We start from the raw sequence: 19,446 nt of genomic DNA, 5'->3' as shown, positions 1-19,446 counted from the left end.
ATATTATAACATTGATTAAATCATGAAAATTCTGTAATTATTTTAAATATCTTCACTTCAAACCTTTTTTTTCTTTATCTATGCTGATAGCCTCGAGAGGCTATTTCAGCTTCTTCTTGATGTGTAGGTGAGCTCACGGGGCTCAAGCGGGAGTGTTGCTAACACTAGCCCTAGCAAGAGCAGTCCTTCGCAGAATCTACCACCGGATCGGAAACGCGACCCACTGAGAAGAACCGGCGTTAAATTCAGTGGACTGTGTCTATGGGTTACTCTTCGAGCCTTCGTCGCAAGCGACGGGTTCAGCGAGGACGGTTACCGGTGCTTGAAGTACCTAAAAGCACTGTTAATGGATGGGGAGGATCCGTAATGACGTGTTTGGGGCGACGTCGACTGTTTACCATTCGGTCCACAGGATCGGGTATGATTCTTCAAGCCATATTAATTAATGCAGATACGATAGTTGGTCGAATGTTTATGTTCGTTTTTGATTTTGGCCCAAATAACGTCAGATTGAATAGTGAATAAGCTCATGGCTCATCTGATTTTCAATAGTTAACGGAGTCTGTAGGCATCAGAATGTGAATGCCATCACCGACCATGAGACGTTTTGATTGCATCGTACACCGGCAGCTCTACTCTGGTAAACGTAATGCATGATGGCTTTCCAGCCAAAACAGACAGGGTTCTGGTAATAAAATCACACAACTACAAGTAAATATGCGTGACTAATTCGTAACAAAAATATTGAAAAGATAAACTAAGCAATCTTTGAATTGTGACATAATATTAAAATTTAATTGTCTAAAATAATTCACTAAGCATACATTGCTTAGTGAATTATAGTAAACAAGTATAATATTTCGAAGATACCTAACAAATTTATCGAACCTCCAAATGTTTTCGATAGATAAATCTTGTGTTTTATCCTGATCGTTTAGTTTTCGTCTCGTGTGCATCTCGTTTCCAGTGCAGGCTACCTACACAGGGCACCTACAGTTACGCAAAAAAAAAGACCCAATCCCCATAACAGGGATGTCCCCCCCGACGGGGTCGCTGCATCCATTAATTAGTAATTTACAGATCACGGGTGAGCTATGAACATATTACGTATGCTTCGTATCAGTTCTTTAAGATATTAGGGACAGCGAATGGTTGGATTGTCGTGTTTTAAAAAGACAGATCTTAGCTTTAATTAGGATAGTATCGCATGGCTTTTTTTTTAAATATCTTAGTTAACTTTGAAGTTATTTGCTTAGGTTATATACGTTTTTTTAATGTCCAAGTGTATTTGAATGTGATGCGAATAATTCAGTATTAAAAACTTGCAGGCAGGTATCATAAAGAAGTGAGTAATTAACAGCGAAAGATGATGAAAGAACATGGCGTACACAATTAATTTACATAATTGCTGGCGATCGGATGTATTGCGTATCCGCCCGGAAGATTCACGAATCCTATGTCTTCCTTTCGTAAGCAGTTATGCATTCCGGCTTTTAAGGTGGGATAGGCGTTAGTTTGCCTTCAGATCAATGGGCGTTCAAATTGTAATGTCCATAGACTCCGTAGCCACTTAAGCAGAGACTTTGTACAGTTCGAATTGATACTTCAGACGTTCAGTGCCGCTTTTTCCAGTCGCGAATCAGTGATCCATTCCAGTGCGACCGATTAAGAATTGTACAAAAGGAGTTATCGCCTAATAAGCCTTTTCGCAATTTACGATGTACAATTAGCCTTAAAATCGGTTCGCGAGGCAATGCGCTTGCGGGTTCAAAGTACACTCTGCCTATATGCGTTGGTATGTAAAACTGGAGTGCAGAGGTAGGTGACATCGATCGATCCGACTCTCGTCCGATCGCGCGCGTGTGTGCAACGAAATAAACGAAAACACGACGCGTCCTGGAAAAAATCCGCACGTCAAAATGGACGCGAGTACAGCCGGATGGAAGCGTATTGGCTGAGATAATTGAAATCATTTGAAAAAGGCCGGACCGCCGGAAAAGGGGGGACGCGTAATGGATACTCAACCCATCCAATCGATGTCTGTTGTAAGAGATCGATACATTATACTACATCGATACATTACATTTCGATTTCGATCTCATAAATCGGGTTAAGTGGCAATATTCACGTAATGCATAGAGATTTCCATTTACCGAATTACACTAGGTTTTTTATTTATGATTGAAGGACTACTGGCCTTTTCAGTTTCACCAGGACAGGTGGGTGAGCGAAGGCTCAGCCAGGAGGGGTGAGATTGGCTAATATCTGCCTGAGCGCCTCCGAAAGAGACCTAACAACTCAAGAGCAGCTACTTCGCGAGTGAATCTAATACCGGATCTTAATCGCGACCCGCTGAGAAGATCCGGCGAGAAACTCAGCGGGAAACACTAGGTAAGCCGTCGTTAAAAGATACTAAAAATGTAATCAGTGTGAATGCACTTAGAACTATATGGAAAAGGCCAATATGCATTTTTCCTGCTGTCGAGGTGCAACCGTCACCCACAGTCCGCCATAGGGTGGTGGCCTCTGAAAAAAACCTGCACTGCTAAGGGGTGGGGACACCTCAATTTTGACGCGTTTCGGACATCCCTCCCTGTTTACTCTTAATTGGAGCTACCGTAGTGATTTTATTAGTATTTGATTTGTTTCCGTTACAGCCGTTCTTGCTGTTAGATATTACTGTAGTCCGGCCTTAAGATATTAGATTGAAGATTCGAATACGTAGGCGGAATGGTTCTTCTACTTCTTCAAACTTACCACTGCAACTTTTTCTTGATAAATTGGATTTTTTAATGGAACTTTTTTGGGTATATGTATGTTGTTTTTTCCCCCTACCTATTGGTTGGTAACCTAAGTGGCTAATTCAGCTTGGATCAGTAGGTGAGCTCACGGGCTCAACTTAAGATAATTTGCTAACAGTAGCCCTAGCAAGAGCAGTGCTTCGGTGACTCTACCACCGGATCGGAATCGCGACTCACTGAGAAGATCCGGCGAGAAACTCAGTGGGTTGCGTCTATGGGCTAGTTCGCACGACGAACTCTTAAGTCAAATTGGACTAGTTCAAGGAGATCAGTGACCGGTGCCTGAAGCGCTTAAAAGCACCGAGACTCGAGAGCTGATCGGGAAGTATACGTACTGTGTACGACAAAGGGAAGATTTTCCACCGAGCGGGTGATATTCTTCGGTAGACCGACGGTCCGAAAGTTGTTGTTCGTCAGTTGTGTAAATTCAAACAAAATCACTGACTCCTTTATGTTAACGGTTTCATGGTCCATTTGATATTACGCGGTTACCGGTAGACGTAAATGTCGTCACCCACTTGGAGATATGAGGTCGAAATAGACAGTTATTGGCTCAAAAGACCATTGTTGACAATTGACTTCTAGTACATCGTTACATCGGTACATATCGACGTAAGTATCATAAGAAAGAGTCAGAACGCTACTTCGATAAAGCGGCGAGACACAAAAACCCTTTTATCGTGGCCGCCGCTAATTACTTATCCGACCGCGACGGGGCAACGCAAAACCGCCGTCGCCCGAAACATGCCTTTTCTGATCCCCCGGATTCATGCTTGGTGCTTTTAGGACCCTCAAGCACCAGTCACCGTTCTCGTCGAACTCGTCATCGATTACGACGAAGAGTCGAGTGAACTAATCCACAGATACAGCCCACTGAGTTTCTCGTCGGATCTTTTCAGTGGGTCGCAATTCCGATTTGGTGGTAGATTCTGCGAAGCACTGCTCTTGCTAGGGCTAGTTTTAGTAAATTCTCTCAGGTTGAGCCCGTAAGCACATCTACCCGTCCAGGCGTAGCCGCAATAGCCTCTTAAGCTAACAGCGAATAGATAGGGGAAAAACAACAATTCACCTGTGATTTCTAGTCGCATTCTAAGAGGAAGGTGACTGGTGTTTGAGGGTCCTAAAAGCACCGGGATTGAATCCGGGGGATCTAACAAGACATGTCTCGGGCGAGGCAGCTTTGCATTGCCCCGTCGCGATCGGGAAAGATTTCTTTCACCTGACCAGTCTCGTAGTTATTATTGGTATTAACTGTAAAATAACATCACTATGTATCTATAAATTCCTAATAAAATAATGGTCGCATGAGTTGTCCATAAATTCGTCATTGGCTCGCGGCCAGGACTCAGTGGAGCTAACGCCTCGATTCCAACATTAAGATGTACGCGACAATAGATGCATCATCCAATAGGGAACGCCCTTAGTCAATGTTGGATGTAGTTATAAAAAGATATCTTAAATTACGAAGCGCTAAAGGTCGTTTGGTTTATGTTGATGTTTTAAATAAAATAAACGCGTACCGCGGTTTTGTTCGCGTTAATTTGTAATTAATAAAGAATAAATTTATTCGAGATAAAGAGTTGTTTGGACTCTATTATCCATAAAGTACCAGTCATTTTATTGGTTCGATTGATAATGTCAAGAACATGCGAATAGACTGTTATAATTTTATAGCAGATATATGTATGTACTCGTTGTATAGTGAGAGACACGTTTTGGCAGTGAAAAGAAAACACAAAAATACAAACGCGCTAAATAAGTTTTTTTTTAAAACGAGCGGTAGAGTTGATATTATTAGGTCTCGTAAATTTACATTCAAATTGCTGAATCTATATTGAAGTCATCTTTGAATTTGTTGCAAACACCGTGATCACACAGATGTACCGAAGATTGCAGGTAGAATTTTTATGGGCAAACGTATCTTCGTAGAAGTATGTACATATATTCAAAGCAACTAATTTGACATTGTTCTCGGTCGATAGAACGCCACAGGAACTGACGATATTTTTACGAGCCCTAGAATGCACAATGGCTTTTAAATCAAATATAGGACTCACTAGTAATCTGTAATCATAACGGCGCTGAAATGTCGAGAAGGGGACAAATTAAAAAACCTTAGTAACACATAATAGTTTTCCAATGAAAATTTTATTTTTATTTTCAATTTTTTTTTATATATATCGATAACTCGATAATTTAATCAAACGATCGATAATTTAAATCGATTCTAGTTTAATCACAGCGCAAGAGGCAGGAAGATGAAAGTCGAATTGACATGGTGATTTCAGTCTATCATTCTGTATATTTATGGGTTAGGAACGTTCAGAAGACCATGAAAACTGTTAAATACTCGGAATCTCGGAATTAAATTAATGACAATAAAAAAGATTTTAGAGATTAAAATCTTTAAAAAAATGTTTTAATTTTGTCTTGGATGATATTCGGAAGACGTTCTGTGTTTGCAATGAAAGTGGAATATTTATTTATTTAATTCACTTTATGGAGTTTTTTAATCTTATACGTCGTGAGTTGTGAATTCGAGCCAAACCATTTTTATTCCGATCGGTATCGTGAAGCGATACGTTTAAACTTATTAATGCTAGGACATCTTGTAAGTCCGCACGGGTAGGTACCACAACCTTACCTATTTCCGAAGTCGTTGTGGCCTAACGGATAAGACGTCCGGTGCATTCGTGTTGAAGCGATGCACCGGTGTTCGAATCCCGCAGGCGGGTACCAATTTTTCTAATGAAATACGTACTCAACAAATGTTCACGATTGACTACCACGGTGAAGGAATAACATCGTGTAATAAAATGAAACCCGCAAAATTATAATTTGCGTAATTACTGGTGGTAGGACCTCTTGTGAGTCCGCACGGATAGGTACCACCGCCCCGCCTATTTCTGCCGTGAAGCAGTAATGCGTTTCGGTTTGAAGGGTGGGGCAGCCGTTGTGACTATACTGAGACCTTAGAACTATATCTCAAGGTGTGTGGCGCATTTACGTTGTAGATGTCTATGGGCTCCAGTAACCACTTAACATCAGGTGGGCTGTGAGCTCGTCCACACAGCTAAGCAATAAAAAAATAAAAAAAAAAGTTATGCGTTTCGCTTCGAAGGGCGGAGCAGCCGTTGTATTGTAAAAAACGAAGACTTAGAAATGATGTCTCAAATTGTGTGCCGGCATTGCCGTTGTTGATGCCTATATGCTTCGGTAACTGTTAACACTTATGCAATAACTAAACCTACTAAAAAATAAGCATACGGAACGCTTTTGCCCTACCTATTCGCTGGTAGCTTAGGGGATAATTCCAGCTTCACTCGGGCGGGTAGATCAGCTCACGGGCTCAACCCGAAAAAATTTGCTAACACTAGTCCTAGCAAGAGCAGTGCTTCGTAGAATCTACCAACGGATCGGAATCGCGCCCCACTGAGAAGATCCGGCGAGAAACTCAGTGGGCTGTGTCTATAGGTTAGTTCGTTCGACGATGACCGGTGCTTGAGGGTCCTAAAAGCGCCGAGAGTGAATCCAGGGGATACGACAAGACATGATTCGGGCGATGGCGGCTTTGCGTTGCCCCGTCGCGATCTAATAAGCAACGCAATCCTTTATTCTGGATCAAACAAGATTTCACGCAACACCCGACATCTGTAAAATAATACATACATAAATGTAAATGAAAACAAGATATTTAAATACCAATAACGAAAGACGAAAATCTTTGATCCGCCGCGTTTGTAAACGAACAGCCAAGTGCAATAATTGCAATCACATCGTCGTGTCGTGTAATGTAAATCCGTCAGCGAGGGGTTGGAGTTTCGCCAAAACGCGACGCACCACACGCTCACTTAGCGATTCTCTAATAGAACTACAATTGTGCGTACGCGTCTACTGGCTGGTATTGCGGTCTTCTATTTCATATTGACTGGCGTCTTCCGGGACCTACGCAGAGCCAGCGTGCTTAGTGCGAGTTTTTTAACGTTCTCGATAGCGTTAAAGTTAACTCGAATTTGTATCGAGTTGAAACGTTTCCCCTACGCTTGCCGTTATGGGCGCTGTTCAAACTGCATACAAATGTGAGTTAACTTTTACGCTATCGAGAACGTTAAAAACTCGCACTAAACACACAGATTGTCAAATGGGACACGCTGTTCAACCTTTTGTCCTCTTGCTCAGTTAATTTTTATTTCCATACTAGCTGACCCGACAAACTTCGTAGTGCCTCAATCGATAAATAAAAGACCTAAACTTTATTTAATTCCGAGAATTTTCATATTTATCTTTTAAAACCTTCTCTGGACTTCGACAAATAATTCAAGACCAAAATTAGCCAAATCGGTCCAGTTGTTCGCGAGTGTTAGCGAGACTAACGAACAGCAATTCATTTTTATATATATATATATAGATTATTGTAACGCCTCATGGAAATAGTAGTTTCAAAAAAAAACATATAATAAAAAACGAGTCATGATCATTTGTTCCGAAACTATTTTAGTACTAAACTAAACTATTTTACTATTTACTACTATTATTATATACTACTATTATTATACTATTATTATTATATACTATTATATACTACTACTATTTTACTATTTACTAAACTAGTTTACTACTAAACTAACTAAACTATTTTAGTTTACTGGTGGTAGGACCTCTTGTGAGTCTGCGTGGGTAGGTACCACCACCCTACCTATTTCTGCCGTGAAGCAGTAATGCGTTTCGGCTTGAAGGGTGGGGCAGCCGTTGTAACTATACTGAGACCTTAGAACTTATATCTCAAGGTGGGTGGCGCATTTATGTTGTAGATGTCTATGGGCTTCAGTAACCACTTAACACCAGGTGGGCTGTGAGCTCGTCCACCCACCTAAGCAATAAAAAAAAAAAACCAGATACTTGAATATATTTGTGTACCCTACAGTAAAAGTACGTTATTTGCGCTTCCTTTATTCATGTTTTCATTATTCGCGGATTAAAAAAAAACCAAACCGACTCTTATATTCGCGGCTAAACATTTATTTATTCGCGGATGTAATCGATATGACCCTCCGGCCATTTATAGGGGCATAACTAAAGCGCCGCCTAGCCAGTAGGTGATGATGACTTCGGCACCAAAGCTTCAAGTCCTCTTCGCACTCGAACGCACGCTATTCACAGAAATGATTGAGAAGAGATTGCTAGAGGCAGCGGGAAATTGCTAAATGCGTATCTCGTCTAACATATAATAAAAAAAGACATCGTTAATAATAAATTAAATCTCAAAGGAAAGTCGACGTGTACTCTTTAAATATCAATGAATTTGTAAATGGCTTGGGGGAAGCCTATATCCAGCAACGTCTGTGGGCTGATAGAACAGAATAGAATAGAAGTAAATGACAATTGAATATTTATTAAAGAAAACACTCAGTACAGCTTCAGTGTTCAATTTTTAAAAATCTACAGTCGCATATAAATTCTTCAAGCAAACACTGGACGCAAGCCAATGCCTCGCGTGCCAATGAAGCGCTTAGCTTAAAAACTAACTTGGACATAATGTCGCTTTATGAAAAAGTCTAACTTTGGGTTACGTATGTAGTTTGTTTTTTTTTTTATTCGAAACAGCGTCTATTTCGTTTTTATTTTCAATTGTACAATACAAAATAAATTATACAAAGTTTTTGTTGTCAGAATTTGTTTTATAAAATCATAATTCAGAATTTTTTTGCTTAATTTTCGTTACAATGTACTCGGTAAGTTTATAAAGAAGCTTTATCTAAAGGCTAATTTAGAAATATGGCAAATATGGAAATAAACGTTGTATGAGAAAACGCAACTTAAACAATATATTTAAATTTTTTTAAGTACCTATGTAGTACATTATATAACATTGTTTTATTACGTATTTATTTTAAAAGAAAAACGAGATAATATTTTTCACCATTTCAAACAATAAAAAAGTAAATACAAAATGAGCAAACAGACATTAAAATGTGTTGTTTAAAAAAATGTTTTGCCAAGCGTAATCTGTCTTCATACTTCATAAATCAGGCGCCCAAACATAATTTGAGGTTAAGGTCAATCACACACGGAATTAACGCGGCATAGTAAAAAAAAAGTGATTCTTAAAATAGCTGTCAAAATTCAAAATAAGAACGCATTAAACATAAATATACATATATACAAGTGTTCAGTCAAAATAATTTAATTCCGCTTGTAAATTTTATGAGATTTTTTCATTCGTTTTAAACGTAATGTTATGTAATGTAAGATTACAGAACCAAAGTTAATATAGAATTAAAAATGTTTAAACATTTTTTTTATTCTAAAGAATCGTGAGAGCTTATCCGTATTGTTCTGATCTGCTGCTGTCTAGCGAGGACCTGGGTCCGTGAAATCATCAGAGAGAGAGAGACTCTTGAATGGCGTCTGTTAAGGCTCTTAAAGCAATGTCGATATATTACTCAATTAAATTTTACTTCGACACACATAAAGAAAAGTAAATAAAATTTTTGTGTTTATTTATTTGTTAGAAAAACCAACAATACAAAAAAACTAACATTTATAATATATAAAAAAATAGCTAAAGCAAAAACCAAACAAGCTTCCACCGTTAACTTCACTTAATAGAAAGCGAACAGCAAAAAAAAAAGAAATTAGAAATTTAAGTTTAGTTTCTACTAGATTTCATTCTACTCTACAATCTTTAAGAAATTAAATGTTATCACCAAATAATATTTAAAACGGACAGACTCGCAAACGTTATATAGTCGAACAACACATCTAAAAGAAAGCGCGCGAAGTTTTTTTACTGGCCAGCCAGCGCGCCAGAACGAATTTTCAAATAAAGAACGCCCGAAAGCAGTTCGAAACTTAACGGTTATTCTTGATGGCCAGTAGTTCGCAGTCGATTGTTTTTTTTTTATTCACGAAACTGGCTGGTTATTTATGTACCGAGTATAATTTATTTGATAGATGATGAACTGTTACAAATTCATTAGAGCAACTTGTGTTGCGTTCGACATTTGAATGTTTAACGGCTGTTAGTTTTATTATCTTATGTTAGTGTTTATTTTACTATTTTGGGTAAATAAAGTTTTTTTTTGCTTACACCAAACTGGCTCATACATATTTAAGCGCTAAGCCTGCAATGGGTGAGGAGAAAACATGAGCAATTATTTTACGATAGCTATTTAAAAAAATGGCGTACCTACTCAGTTTTGTGTATCTGTGGATACGAAAACCGCATGATACGCAACAAATTATGTTTGTATGTACATATTTGTATAATTCTACAAATTTTGAAGTTGAACAAAATTTTACCTTAACGGCATTTAGCTTTAGATTGATTTTACTTCGAGTGTCACGATGTTCGAGGGTGAAGTCCATTCTATAGACTTATATTAAATTTAAATTAGATAAATTTACTATATAATTTTAATTTATTTAGTAAATTTATCTAATTCAAAGCTGATTTTGGTAATCCGATACTATACTTAACACGTTGACTGCTGTGTAGGTCACCGGTGCCCTACGTGGTGCACTGAAGTAATTATCTCGATTTCTTTCTTCGATTTTCATACTAAGGCGCCGGAATCAATAGTAGACTCTGGGAAAGACGAATCCGAAGATACTGAGGATGAATTTCTATCTAAGATACCTAAAAGACTAAAAGATACATTAAAAACAAAAGAAGGAAACGTTAGGCAATCAAGGCGCTTAGTAACAGAAAGTGTTAAAAATCGAAATATTTGATTTTGTGTATTATATTTTATTCATCACTAGCTGACCCGGCAGATTTCGTAGTGCCTCAATCGATAAATAAAAGACCTAAGCTATTGTATAAAATAAACTTAAAACAAACAAAAGGAATCCGTCCGACGGGGGACACGTCAAAGGGAAAACAAAATTGTTATTTTTATTTAATTCCGAGCATTTTCATATTTACCTAGTCAGGTCATAAGTATTGTCACACAGTAAAAACTTTTCTTTTAGAATGCTGGCCACAAAAAAGTTTATTGAATTCGAATTTCGAATTGTTCATGAAAATAAAAATGTATACTTTTAGAATTTTGCTCATTTTTAAATATGGAGTGGACGCTTAAAGAAGACCGTGTTGCAGTTATTGCGTTTCATCGTTGCGGTTACGCGCCAATTCAAATTTTTAACATACTGAAAATTTTGAATATAACCAAAAGATTCGTTTATCGTACCATCAAACAATACAATGAAGACTCTAGTGTAGATGACAGGTCAAGAAGTGGTCGCCCTCGGTCTGTTAGGACTCCAGCAGTGATAAAAGCTGTGAAGGCGCGAATTCAAAGAAATCCCAAACGTAAGCAGAAACTGTTGGCCCTTCAGATGGGGTTAAGCAGAACCACGGTGAAAAGGGTGTTAAATGAAGACTTAGGGCTTCGGGCATATCGAAGAAAAACAGGACATCGTTTGAATGCTCGTCGAATGGACCTGAGACTGAAGAGATGCCGCGCTTTGTTGAAGCGGTACGCGGGAAAAAAATATCGGGAAATTCTTTTTTCGGATGAAAAAATTTTTACCGTAGAAGAGAGCTACAACATACAAAATGATAAGGTGTACGCACACGGTAGTGAAGAAGCGAGCAACCGTATTCCGCGTGTCCAACGAGGTCATTTTCCATCCTCGCTCATGGTATGGTTGGGAGTTTCTTATTGGGGCTTAACAGAGGTACATTTTTGTGAGAAAGGTGTAAAAACGAATGCAGTCCTGACGAACCTTGTGGAACCTGTTTCTCATACCATGTTCAATAACAGGCACTGGGTATTCCAACAAGATTCGGCGCCAGCTCATAGAGCGAAGAGCACACAAGACTGGCTGGCGGCGCGTGAAATCGACTTCATCCGGCACGAAGACTGGCCCTCCTCCAGTCCAGATTTGAATCCGTTAGATTACAAGATATGGCAACACTTGGAGGAAAAGGCGTGCTCAAAGCCTCATCCCAATTTGGAGTCACTCAAGACATCCTTGATTAAGGCAGCCGCCGATATTTACATGGACCTCGTTCGTGCTGCGATAGAAGACTGGACGCGCAGATTGAAGGCCTGTATTCAAAATCACGGAGGTCATTTTGAATAAACTTTAGTGTCATAAGAATCTATGTTTTGTTAAGTTCATTTTGGTATATGAATGGTTACATAATTAATAAACTTGTTTCAATTATTTTACATTAAACATGTGACAGAATTTATGACCTGACTAGCTATCTATCTTTTAAGCCTTCTCTGGACTTCCACAAATAATTCGAGACCAAAATTAGCCTAATCGGTCAAGCCGTTCTCGATTTTTAGCGAGACTAACGAACAGCAATTCATTTTTATATATATTATAGATTGTTTTGCGTACATGTAATCCAGCAGACTGTCGGAAATTTTCCAGACAAGAGAAACGGACAGTATATTTTATGGCACTAATGCTTATAGTAGCAATGAATTCACTATTACAGCATCAAAAACATTTTAAAACCGGAGGCGCCACACCGCGTTCAAATATAATGGGGCCTATAGGCAAAGCTATAATTATTTATTTCAATAGGCAATAAATAATGTAAGTGCTCATTACAGTAGCCAGTACACAGCCATGTACAATGTAGAAAATGTTTAGTTCGTTTTTGCATTAAACCTTTTTTATTACGTTCGTTCTTTATAATATTTTTTTTACGGTAAAGACTCTGATAGAGGTCCTTTGGCCGCAAAAAACTAGTTCACGACTGGTCGTTTTCGAGCATAGACATTGCCAATGTTAGAGGCAAAACTGGCTTATAGTTTGACGAACGTCGTAAATCGTCTTAGTAACTCAAGCTGGTCTGGATTGTATCAAGGTTTTCCTTATTTACGACTCGAGTCTATCTGGTGTGAAATGGTCACTGGAGTCCATAGACATCACAACGTCATGTCACGACCGTCCTTAGACGTGAAGCTGAAGATCGATTGTGTTGGATGTCCGATTGCACTGATTTATCGTACCCGATCCTGTGGAGCAAATGGTAAACAGTCGACGTCGCTCTAAACACGTCATTACGGAGCCTCCCGATCCATTAACTTTGCTTTTAAGTACCTCAAGCATCGAACCCGTTGGTTACGACGAAGGGCTTGGCGAGTAAATTAACCCATAGACACAGCCCACAAGATTTCTCGCCGGTTCTTCTCAGTGGGGCGCGTTTCTGATTCAGTGGTAGACTCTGCGAAGCACTGCTCTTGCTAGGGCCAGTGTTAGCAACACTCCCGGTTTGAGCCCCGTGAGCTCACTTATACGTTAGGGTGAAGCTGAAATAGCCTCTCAAGGCTTTCAGCATAGGTAGAAGAAAAAAACCTGATTTAAATTGAATTCGATGTTTTTTTTTAATTATCTTACTTCTTCTGCCTGCCCTTATCCCAATATGTGGGATAGGCGCAGTATATCCTCTTTCCCATTCTGGCCTATCATACGTCATATCTGCACTCTCTCTATTCCTTCTCTGACATTTCCGTTTTCACACAGTCCCTCTAAGTCCTAACCTGTGTGAGACGAAGGAACTCATTATTTGGGGTATGGGCTTGCAATACGCCCTACTAGAAGTAAATGCCGGTTGGCGATCGCAGAAGCCTGGTACAAAACCCAAAGAACGCTGATGCTAAGCCTTCGGCGAATTCCCCGGTTACCGTTCCCGTTTAACCCGTCGCTTGCAACGAAGGGCTCAGCAAGTAAATTAATCCATAGACATAGCCTACTGAGTTTCTCGCCGGATATTCTCAGTTGGTCGCGTTTCCGATTCGGTGGTAGATACTGCTAAACACTGCTCGTGTTAGTAACGTCACCAGGTTAGAGCCCCTTGAGCTCACCTACTCGTTCTGTAACGCTGGCATTGCCCTTAAGGCTGCCAGCATAGGCAGGAAAAAAGAATAAAGTTGAATCCCCTAGTTGCCTTTGCGACACCTCTGGGAAAAGAGGGGTGGTGCAACTCTAGGCCTTACACCTTACACCAGAACACGTGAAACACACACCAAAGAGGAATAGGTATTACCAAATACCTATACGCCTATACATGTTTCGTTTAGAATTTATTTCACAGAAATCGCCTAAATCTGTTAGTGGGTTAGTATCGTCTGGAAAACTAACCGGATGTTGCGTATTTAGAACTAAACGATGCAGTTACACGAATTATAATAATTCGGTTCAACGTCTTATAACGATTAGCGCGTCACAGTGTAGAGATATTCGCGGTGTAGCAAATTTTTCGAACCCTGCTTCGGTTTACGGCTTGGGGATGTGGTATAACGAGTGTTATTGGGCTTTCGAGTATCGAATTTTGTGTTTTGGTTTTCATAAGTCGTTCATGGCCACGAAAATTGTCAAGTGCTTTTAATTCTCGGATGATCGTTTGGAGTCTCTAGCTCTGGAGTTTGTGAAGATCCATTCCAGAGATTATATCGAGGCGTGAAATGCTGTTTGATTTAAGCAACATTTTTGCAACTTTACAGGCGAGCTATTTAAAGCTTAAAATTCGGAAAGAGTATCTTAACAAAAAAAACTTCTTCAAATATTTGAATAGAGTAAACTAAATTGAAGTTCAATGAATATTTTTAACATAGAACTGTTGATGCTTGTACTAAAATAAAACGCACCTCTTAAGATTAAGCCATATAGCCTTTCACCTCTCGATATATTTTGACGTACCAATCGACTCGGAAAAACTCAACTATGACTCTATTAATAATGGCACGTTATGCTGATGTGAGACTGTTTGTGGTCTGAGTCTATTATATTTTATTTATAAAAAAATTCAAGATTGAGTTGCTTTCCATACTCGACTGTGTTGCAGTTAGACAAAAAATCGTGAGCATAACGTTTTCAACGTGCTCAGAAGCGCGCAACGAGACGACTAACTGTACTCAATGTGTTCTAGACTAATGATCGGTCTAGCCGTCTGTAGGTTCACGGCACAATTGACTGTAAGTGCACTGGGAACAATCGCAATCATGAAATGATTTTGTCGCACGGTTATATTAAAACCACAAAATAAAATTTATTCGCTGATGTCTTAGGATATTCGCTGATGTTTAAATGCGAGAGGCAAAGTTGCAAGTGCAATTGACTGAAGGGTTTCCTTCGTGTGTGCTTAGTGCGAGTTTTTTAACGTTCTCGATAGCGTAAAAGTTAACTCAAATCTGTATGCAGTTGGAACAGCGCTACAAGCGGCAAACGTAGGCAAAAGGTTCCGACACTATATGAGTTAACTTTTACGCTATCGAGAACGTTAAAAAACTCGCACTAAGCACACCGAACCGACTGCAGACTACAACCGCAGCGGCTAACAGCAAACGAAGTTACTGATTTATATGAAATTATGAAAACAGTTCAAAATGCGGTGACATTATCGTCTATTTCTACTCAACGTGTACCTTCGCTAGTGGCACCCTCAACTTGCCTATTTCGGCTCTAAGACATCATCCATTCACAAAACTTCAAAGCGTTGTTTCAAGGCTGTGGGACACTGAACACTTAATATTTCATAAAACCAATAATTCTCCTGCTCGGCTACCCTACTTATTGTGTCGTAAATGGAGACTAAGGGAGTTACTGGAAAATGGGCAGTTTCTTCTTGGAAAGCTTCATTTTGTTGCATATTATGAGCCAGCTTGGACAAGTAACACGGCTGGCTAGTTTTGCTCCAAGCAATCATTCGTTTTGTGTTGTAAGATGTCCTGAAATAAAAGTGAGTCATCAACTATTTTTCTCTATGTGTGTGGCGGCATTAGAGTTGTGATGTTTATGTGCTCCGCGACTAACAGGTGAGTCGTGAGTTTATGTTCCCAACCTTCCAAATTCAAACCTTCCAAATGGGAATGCACGACTACTTCGCGGCAGAAATGGGCCATCTAGACAGAGAGGTAAGATGTCTTTTTGTTTGCCGTAGGCTGCTTCAGTAGGTCGGAATACCGGTACAGTCTACGACCTGGTGTCGGGCTCTGTGCTTCATACTTATGGGTATGATAGACTGTGAGTGAACAAATGAAAAAAATCACATACAATCTATACTTATGCTTCTAAAGTGCATTTTAGATTGAGAATTAAAATATCCAACACATTTCTGAATTTGAGAATCAAAACATCATTCAACGAGGGATTTACATAAAAACATCACATGTATACGTACAATTTTGGCTTTAGCTACAGTACAACTAACATAAAACTTAGACTATTCACTTAAGATTATCGAATTCGAACTAATTACCCCGACAAAAAAACTGTTAACGAAATTAGAAATGTTTATCTGCTTAAAAAAGCTGTGTCATTAGACGAGAGTGCAAAATTGTATATCGTAAATCAAAATAACGTGTAAATTAATGTTCTGATGAATATCTTTTGCATTAAATTAATGTCTGTATTAAGATTTACGTTACGGGCATTGAAATGTAGCGAAGCCGCGGTCGTGCGAGACGCGTGTAGCTTTGCAGTGCGCGACGGTGTTGTATGTCCATATCGACGCTTGAAAGGCAAACGTGACTAAGCGACAATAACTACTTTGTACATAAATGATAGGCAATAACCATATTCGATGCGCAAAAAATATATATTTCTAGGTCTATTAAAATCATTTTAATCCTACAGCTAGATTCGTTTAAATAGATTTTTTTCAGGTATTTCCACTTTAAATTATTAGTCTACTGTAAAGTTCACGCATTGTCGCTTAGTCACGTTTGCCTTTCAAGCGTCGATATGTATATGGTGCTTTTGGAAAGACATCTGACTAGAATCAGTATACTACGAAAGAACAGAGCGTTTTTTTCTATATTCAAACGAGACGGTATGTAGTATGATTTTGTAAGCTTGATTTTACGACCTCTGGTACTTTCTATGTATTTACGTCATGATGCAACAATTAGCAGAAGATAACAAGTCGAAGAAGAGTATTTATACGATGATCTTAATTTAGAACAGATGCGTCTTAAAACAGCATTACAACGCAGTCTTCTCCAGAACCTTACACAATCCACTCTCGATGTTTTGGGGAGTTCCAAGCATCGATCACCACAATCGTTGAATGCGTTGAAGAGTTCTTCGTGCAACTTAAACTATAGACACAAACCACTGAGTTTTTAGCCGAATCACCTCAGTGGGCTGCGATTCCAATGCGGTACAAAATTAGGAGAAGCACTGCTCTTGCTAAGGCAGATGTTTACAAGCTATTTCAGATTGAGCCCCGTGAGCTTGCCCACTAGTTACAACGAAGCCAAAGTAGCTGCCCTCCAAATAGATAAAAGGGACAAGAATGCAAGTCACACTGCGATCTCGTATCTCATGTTATGTTTTAAGGCACCGGTTGCCGTTTCACATCAACTGTTCGGATATCCGTTCGGACTCACAATGCATCCAACAACAAATTATGTAGATTTATAAATTTTTCCAATTTGCTACTATACTACGAGTACCACTATCGGCCCACAGACTTCCACTGCTGGACATAGACCAACCCTAAGCCTCGCCACAAAGATCGGTCCTGCGTTGCTTGCATCCAGGGAATCCCCGCGAACTTCAATAGGTTGTCGATCCATCTGGTGGGAGACCTACCCACGCTACGTCTTCCGTATTCTTGCCAATTTAATAATTAAATTTTTTTCAATACGATTTTATGTTTTTCAATTTGCAAATCTTAGCAATTTTTTTCAATACGATTTTATGTTTTTCAATTTGCAAATCTTAGCAATTTTATCCAATACCAAAATGAGTTTAGTAAGTTTGTTGAAAAAAGAAATACCAATAATATAACATGACATCAGGTGACGACTTCCAGTGGTCTCGTAATAAAAAAATACATTAAGAGAAACTGAAAAAAAAACGAAAATACATTCCTAAATGTAAACACAAAATTTTCAAAGACTCGATTTTCAGAAATTGCGATAAATCTGGATGAAAATTATAATTCTGTCATACGATGGTGGTAGGACCTCTTGTGGGTCCGCACGGGTAGGTACCACCACCCCGCCTATTTCTGCCGTGAAGCAATAATGCATTTCGGTTTGAAGGGTGGGGTAACCGTTGTAACTATACTGAGACCTTAGAAGTTATATCTCAAGGTGGGTGGCGCATTTGCGTTGTAGATGTCTATGGGCTCCAGTAACCACTTAACACCAGGAGCTGTGAGCTCGTCCAACCATCTAAGAAAAAAAAAAAAAACGAAAAACGAAAATATCTAATCAAAGTATTGCAAGCGCTCTATAGACCTCTATATACCTACTTGATTTACAGTTTGTATTGCTAGGGGCGGACACACATTATCGCCACTAATCTTTAGCCGGATACGCATTAGTGATTTGAAGCTATTACATGTTACAATGTTTAGTATTGACATATTTTACATACATTATTATTTAATGATTAATTAATTAACACGCTGTCATTCTTTCGTCGTTAGTAACGTAAAAATCCTGCCTCAGATTCGACTTACAAGCCCGCATCTTCATTAGACTGCGAAGTAAAATTTCTATATCTTTTCATGTGTTCGTAGGTATACATTAAAACGCACACTGCATTAGAAGTTAGTGTTACATGACCGGGGAATACCGATTTTCTAAGCACTCTGACGGTTTCATTCAAAATGAACGCAACAAAACGAATATTTTTACGATTTTAAGATTTACGATTAAACTATATACTTTTTGGTTTTCTCATTTTTGTTTTGGCTCTCCATGTGATGCTTCAGCGCTGACAGCGAATGTGATTAAAAAAAAATGAGGGCATGCCTTCATTACTCAATAGCGAATTAAAATTTTCAAATTGAAACAATTTTTATAACTGCAACTTATAGTAAATCACGAAAATTTGCAGGTTATATATACTACACGCACCTGATCATTTTTCGATCTTTTTCGATATTAATCTAAACCTCCTCCTTTACTTTGCTTCTGCAACGAAGCAATAATACATTTCGGTGTGTATGATAGAGCAGCTCTTGTACTATAGAACTCAGACTTAGAACTCATGTATTAAGGTGGGTGGTGGCATTATGTCTTATGTCTAAGACATTATATACGATCGACTGAAATGTCAACGAATTGAATAATTCGAATTAAAAGTAATTCATTTGTAGAAAAAGCCATTGCTTCCAACTAGGTTCCCATGTTTTCGCTAGTGATACATTGTGGCATTTCGTTTGGTTTGTAGATTGCTGGACGCGGGCTTTGCAGCACGGGTCATCGATTGAGGAAGACCGGAGTTCGTCAGTGAATATCTCGAGCTGATGATGATGTTCGATTTTGCAATACTATCACACGTCATATCGGATCTTTCCGATCCACTATCGATGCTTTTAGGTAGGTACCTCAAGCACCGGTCAGCGTTTTGGTCGAAGCGACAAAGGGTTCGACGAGCAAATTAACCCTCAGACACAGTATACTAAGTTTCTCGCCGGATCTTCTCAGTGGGTCGCGATTCCGATCCGTTAGTAATTTCTGCGAAGCACTGCTCTTGCTAGGGTTAGTGTTAGCAAATCACCGCCTGTGAGCTTACCCACTCGCTCGGTGAATATGACTCTTCGAGGTCACTAGAATCGATAGAAAAGATAGAGAGAGAAAAGAAGAATAGGTAGATGCCGTTACTAACTTTGAAAGAAGAACTAAAAATCTCCGAGTATACATCGAGTCTTATCCTGCAA

The sequence above is a fragment of the Bombyx mori genome, chromosome 11 (assembly GCF_030269925.1).
Source record: "Bombyx mori chromosome 11, ASM3026992v2".
Lineage (NCBI taxonomy): Eukaryota > Metazoa > Arthropoda > Insecta > Lepidoptera > Bombycidae > Bombyx > Bombyx mori.
The sequence above is the reverse complement of the archived record's forward strand: the minus strand, read 5'-3'. Positions refer to the sequence as shown.